The 6,267-nt window shown below is 32.4% G+C and overlaps 1 long non-coding RNA gene across 1 annotated transcript; it reads left to right on the top strand.

Annotated features, from left to right (window-relative positions):
* The first annotated feature begins 930 nt into the window (after positions 1 to 930).
* Positions 931 to 2,028, top strand: LOC124433672. The gene is made up of 2 exons (XR_006944559.1): positions 931 to 1,437; positions 1,574 to 2,028. It is a non-coding gene; the product is annotated as an uncharacterized LOC124433672 (long non-coding RNA).
* The last annotated feature ends 4,239 nt before the right edge of the window (positions 2,029 to 6,267 follow it).

The raw sequence follows: 6,267 nt of genomic DNA, 5'->3' as shown, positions 1-6,267 counted from the left end.
ACATTTTACTCAGTGGGTACATATCAAAAAAATTATCAGCCCAAACAGTACCCATTATTTGGACTGTGATGGCATATATTTTGTGAGTGTTTTTCTACTAAATTATAATTTAAGTCATACATATATATATTTGCCCACTCTTATTTTCTTTATTTCTTTACTTAATCACATGGTTGTCTCGGGATCTTTTGTTATTACAGGGACGTTTACTGACGTATTTCCTTCATCAATATATTCATTAGGGACGCTTAAACTAAGCATCTCGCATCAATAATTAAACAATACGTCTTGTTTTCACATTTAAGCCTAGTTCAAATGTCGAACTTTACATGAACCGAACGCATTTAAAACAAAAGATAATGAGGAAGTTCATCTCATTTTCGTTTGTTATTAATGCATTCTTTCGAACTGCCTTATTTTTGTCATGTAGAAAATCATAGGCTTGCGTCTTCACTTCCCACAGCTGAATTATTTTCAATTCTGCTGAATGAAAAAGACTTATATCATGATGTCTTCGATAAGTCCTTTAAAACGACAATACTTCGAGCTCAATTTTAGAAAGTCGAAAGTCCTCTTGCTCGACTGTTGTTATATCGTTAGTTCTACATATTCAGACACCATTAAATCTTTCGCCCTACTGTTCAAAGTCGCCAAACTTACGTTATCTTGTAATAAGTGCCTTTATGCCACAAAATTTATGTCGTTGAGTGATAACAGATATCGTTTTTCCCTCGTGTCAGAAACTTTCTTGTCACTTACTAGGGAAAACCAGTGATGAACTATCAATAACTTTGACATTAATTAAAATACAATATGTATTTGAAAAGCAAATTGATATACAGGTTCACTGAGCCAATTCAAAAACAGAATTCAAAATAAAATAGCTTGATGAGGATTGACTTATTTCATCACTGACTAGGAACTAACATTGTGTAATACGAAAGATACGCAACGCTCGTGATATTTGGCTTTTTGTTGTTGGATGTATCGTCGTAAGGATTTGAGGAAGGAGAAGAGTTAAAAATATTGTCTGAGAAGCAAAGCTACTTATTGTTGTTGTAGACAGATAAGTTTACACAATCCTGTTATTTCGTGCTGATAGCTTTCTTTAACTTAATAATAATACAAAATAGTTAAAGTCTTCTGTTCGTAAATCTTTCTTGTTACAGTGAACGTAACAACAGAGTTGTATTGAAATCAAATGAAGTGCTTTCACTTATTTGGCATACGTCGTACAATAAAAAATACCTGTATAAAAAACTAGTGTGCACAATTTGACATATTATGGACAATCATGATGATGGTGTATAAAGGTTTCCTTTATGCTGACAGTTTTATAAATGCCGTCTGGTGTTTCTGTAAATGAATTATTTATTGTTGTAGTAGATAGGTCAATACATCAAAACGAAGATAACAACAACTTTGCTCAATACTGTGGTAAGATTTGATTCTACATTGAAATTTTTACACTAAAACGAAATTTTACTACACGAAATTTTTCTACACGAAAACCTTATGACGATAAATATAGTACTACCTCATCAGACAAAATCCATTCTTGTTACAATTCTAGGTGATCTAAAATTTGCATAGGATGCATTGGTTACAACGAAGTTGAATTTAGAACAAGGAAATACAGAGGGCAAAAAACCTATGAAGAATTAGTAGAAATTATTTAAAAGAATAAGAACAAGCAACCTAGTAAAAGAAGCAATGTCTGTGTTTGACATAAGACTTTTCCCATTATATTTAGTTTCTTTGTACAAAATACTGTTTTTAGATAAACTAGATTTGGAAGTCTTTCACTGATATTTTTAGCAGGAGACAAAAGGAAAAATTCAATGGAATGATGTAAAATTCAAAGATTTGTCAACCTAGAGGAAACTAGTGTGGGTAACTGTAATTTGCAAGGGCACAAGAGAAGAGTAGTGCTAGAAAGTTAGCATTTTTGAGAATTAATATCGTCTTCTTAACCATAATATTATAAGTAATGACTTTTACAATAACAATTATATAAGTTGCTAAATATCTTCAGCTCCATGATAATTATTTAAACAGGTTTGCCCTGGTACCGCAATAAACAAAAGAGTAATGTCCGAGAAACCAATGCACTTTAATTTCAGAAATCATATTTCAACGAGAAATTAATGTAGTTCTGTCAAGTAATTAAGAGATTCATGATTATACCAAATATTTTACAAACAATCCTTCTAATATCTTGGCTCTAATTAGAATTTTCCATCCAGGAAAGAGATCACAACATTTTGAACTTTGTTATTTTTTTCTCCTCGTTCAGGATATTTTCTTTAGAAGTTCTCAATTGATTTATTAGAATGTCATTACGTTAAAACTTATAATACACCCAAAATCAACTTATAATACATCCTAAGAAAATAACTCAAAAAACTAGATACCTTTTTATTCAGGATATATTTCTAGTTGACTTAAGTCGTGGAGAAAGCAAACTTTTTCTCATTCCTTTTCGGGCATTTTAACTAAGATTTAGAAATCTATTCAAGAAAGACAGTTGCACCAAACTGTTTACAAACAGTCAAACATACAAGTAGCGTGCATTGACAGTGGTACTAAAGAATGTCGTTTGCCGTTTGATGTTTATTTCTAATTTATATAATAAACAGAAGAATTTGAGCAATTTCATTGCTCGAGAGCTATGATCTATAAGAGGATATATGCAAGGAATTGACCTCACAGAAAATTTCATGTTTATAAAAACAAACAAATGGCGGATATATTTGAAAATTTATCGCAATACTTCCCTGAATGGGAAAATAAAGATATTCAGAAAGACCTAGTTGAGGCAGTTAACGTATTTGAGAACAAAGAAAATAAAAAAAACCCGGTTTTCAAACATTGATTTGTACATTGCCTTTAAAAAAATTTCAAAAAAATTGATCAGCCATTGCTTATTTATTTTATTAGCCAATCACATTTTAACACGTGATTAAGCTAGCCAATAGCATTTCTTCAATCCTATTTAGATCACGTAACCGTGATATTTGCAAAATTAAAACTTTTCAATGTTCCAAATGTTTGAGACAAAGAAAACAAACTGTTTGACCGTTTAATTTGGGAATTTTTGATTTTAATATATAAAACAAATAGATCATAACATTTAACCGTTGTCTATACAGTGAAAGATACACGAGTAAGACATCATTGCATATTGTAACAATAATCTATATTAAAGGACCACGACAGGAATGAATTTTGGAGCGCATTGTACTATTACACCCTAAAGAGTCTTTCGACGTGAAGCTAGAAGCATTATCTTGAGATTGCATCTCTCAATGAATGTTGTCGCACAAATTTTGGAATAAATCCTTTCTTAATATTACAACATCAATACGGAGATATGGAGTTGGATGATAGCCATTTAAAAGCTTTCTATTATTCACTTGTCTTTCGATGGCTACTATTGCAACAATATTTTTCCATCCTACAAAGTAAATCGTAAATTTGCTTTTGCAACTTTATACATCAAACACAAATAATTTTGGGCAGACTTTTAATAATACAATCATGCTTACATATCATATAAGATTCCAGTATATTTGTTAATTTTCAGGTAGAATAATCATCTATAAACATGTTGTTTCTCTAATATAGCATGTCAGTAGAAGTATAACTATCATCATTGTTCAAATTATTAATTTGGTACAGTACATAACAGATCTGTAAGCCAAGTTTCTTTCTACAAGAAAAAAAACAAAATAAACTACCAGCCGCTAAAGAATCAAACCACCTCATAGCAAGAAAACAACGATGCAGCGGAGAAAAAATGCGTATCTTCAATATAGCGGCCAGTTTACACTTCCGGCTTAATTTAGACCGGTTACGAGAGAAGCGAGACGGGCATCAAGGAGTGTGTGTGAAATTGGCTAAGGAAGCAGGCGAAATTCTAAGTTTAGACGAGGTCGATGCAAATTGATGTGAGGTTATTGTTTCTATTCTTGAGGTAAAACTGAAGACATTGAACGAAATCGAAGAGGAGATTTTAGGTTTATGCGATGTTACAGATATAGAATAAGAAATTGAAGAATCGGCGGAGGTTCATGCCCAAATATTAAATGCGAAAAGAAAGCTTGAGAAGTTGTAAAATCGGAAATTTCGAACACGAGTAAGGGTCAGGTAAGTGGGAGTAACATTTCAACGGACGGGGCTGTTGATTTCGAGAGCTATAAAACGAATTAAATCCAAGTCCAAATGAAAAAGTGAAATTCATCACGAGTCTATTACGATTCAATACAAATCTATTGCGAGTCAACACGAATCTATTTTGAGTCAACACGAATGTAATGTGAATCAACACGAGCATAATACAAGTCACAATGAGGCTATTGCAAGTCAATGCGAGTAACGCGAATCAAGACAAAACGATTATACACCAAACTCAAGCAAATACGAGCATTTTCCGACCGACAGTGTGTGCGACTACGACTATGCAACCAAACTTACCGAAGTTCATTTTGTCAAATTTTAACGGTGAAGTTACTAAGTGGAGTAGATTCTGGGACTCATACGAATCTGCTATACACAATAACGATGCTATTACATGCAAGGTAGATAAGTTTAATTATCTTTGCTATTTCTTTACTCGAAGGACCTGCTCTGCGCGCTATTCAAGGATAGACGCGCAAGAACGCAAATTATGATGCCGTGGAAATCCTTAAAGACCGTTTGGTCGAACACATTAAGTTATAACTTCTCATATGGACGAGATACTCAAAATTCTAGCATACACGGGAAAGAAGCCACCTTCATTAAAATACGTTTATAATATAATCCGAGTACACGTTCGCGGTTTGCCTTTGTTAAGTGTTTCTTCGCAACTGTATGGCAGTCTCTTGATACCGATTATAATGCCCAAGTTGCCGAGCGACATTCGTTTACAGATTGCGCGTAAGGCCCATTGAGTTATATTAAATTACCTGGAGAGGAAACGGGGCCTGGGAACTGTTGTCAAAAACATAGATGCCAATAGGAAATTTTTGTTGAAAAACTTCCACTTGAAAACTTATTTTTATCATTCACTCCCTCCTGATTTAACTGATATGTCATATAATTATGTTTCCTTACTAAGTGTCAAACCAGACTCGACGACGAAGTTTTCAATAGAACGATGTGCTTCAGCTTTTTATGAGATACACGCATAATAATAATAAGAAAATTTGCGGTAAAGAAAGTTTTGTCAAGCAATATAAACGGCATTCTGTGGGATGGAAAATGTCTTCAAGATGTAAAAGTATGAAAACTACGCTCGCTCACTTATCTTTATCAATTAATTCATAAAAATGGATAAACAATGTACATAAAAGAGCCAAAAAATGTTGGCCAAGCTAAGTCTCGACGAAGTATAAAGTTTGTACAGGCTGGTGTCTTATCAGTGAAGCAGAATGCTAGATAAATCTTGTCGAAGTCTAAGTGTAAAGTTTGTAGTAATTAAATTTTAAGTAAACTTTGCTAGGATACAGAGTGATACTGGCTGGTGTCTTATCAGTATATAAACTAAAATGAAATTCAGTAAGTTTTTACTGAGAGCATGTTAAAAAATATCTTGAACTTGTTGAGCTAGAAGAAAGAACAATGCAAAATTCAAAATGTTATTATATTATTAAAAAACATTTAAAGCAGTTGTTGGTTGTAAATAGTTTGAGCTAAAATGTCATAATACAACAGGATTGCAAACTATTCACCACAACTGTGAAATACATTGATTCTTATTAAAATTATAACAAAATAAACAATTGTTTGTTAGTTTATTGGACATAATACTGTATATTGCTTGTATACACGCAAAAACGTTGAAATAGTAGTTTCACAAAATCTAACAAGGTTTGTAAATATTAGGGTGCATTATATGTAATATTTTGACATTGTGTAATTTGATAAGAATCAAACTTGCGTAAAATAACTTGTTTAAAGCATCAAAAAACCAACAAATAGATTTTTGTAGGACCACATGTCTGCACAGGTTCGGCAATCTTTCCCACTTTGCAATTGAAAACTTTTTAAGATTTGAAATTTTAAAGTTTATTTGAATTATTTAAACTATTTATTTCCAGTTCATCTTCATCAGACACAAAAAAGTTCTTTCTTCCGCCTTCAACTTCATTGCAACTATACTAATGCAGTGAATCTTGGGTCACCTGAAATGTAACAATTGTGGATGGTTGTCAGATGAGGAAATGCTATCTAGATTAAACTTTTTATAGCCATAATCATAACCTATACTTAGATAAAAATTTA

Source organism: Xenia sp. Carnegie-2017, unplaced genomic scaffold (assembly GCF_021976095.1).
Source record: "Xenia sp. Carnegie-2017 unplaced genomic scaffold, XeniaSp_v1 HiC_scaffold_14, whole genome shotgun sequence".
NCBI lineage: Eukaryota > Metazoa > Cnidaria > Anthozoa > Malacalcyonacea > Xeniidae > Xenia > Xenia sp. Carnegie-2017.
Note: the sequence above shows the minus strand (reverse complement) of the source record. Positions and strands in the feature narration are given on the sequence as shown.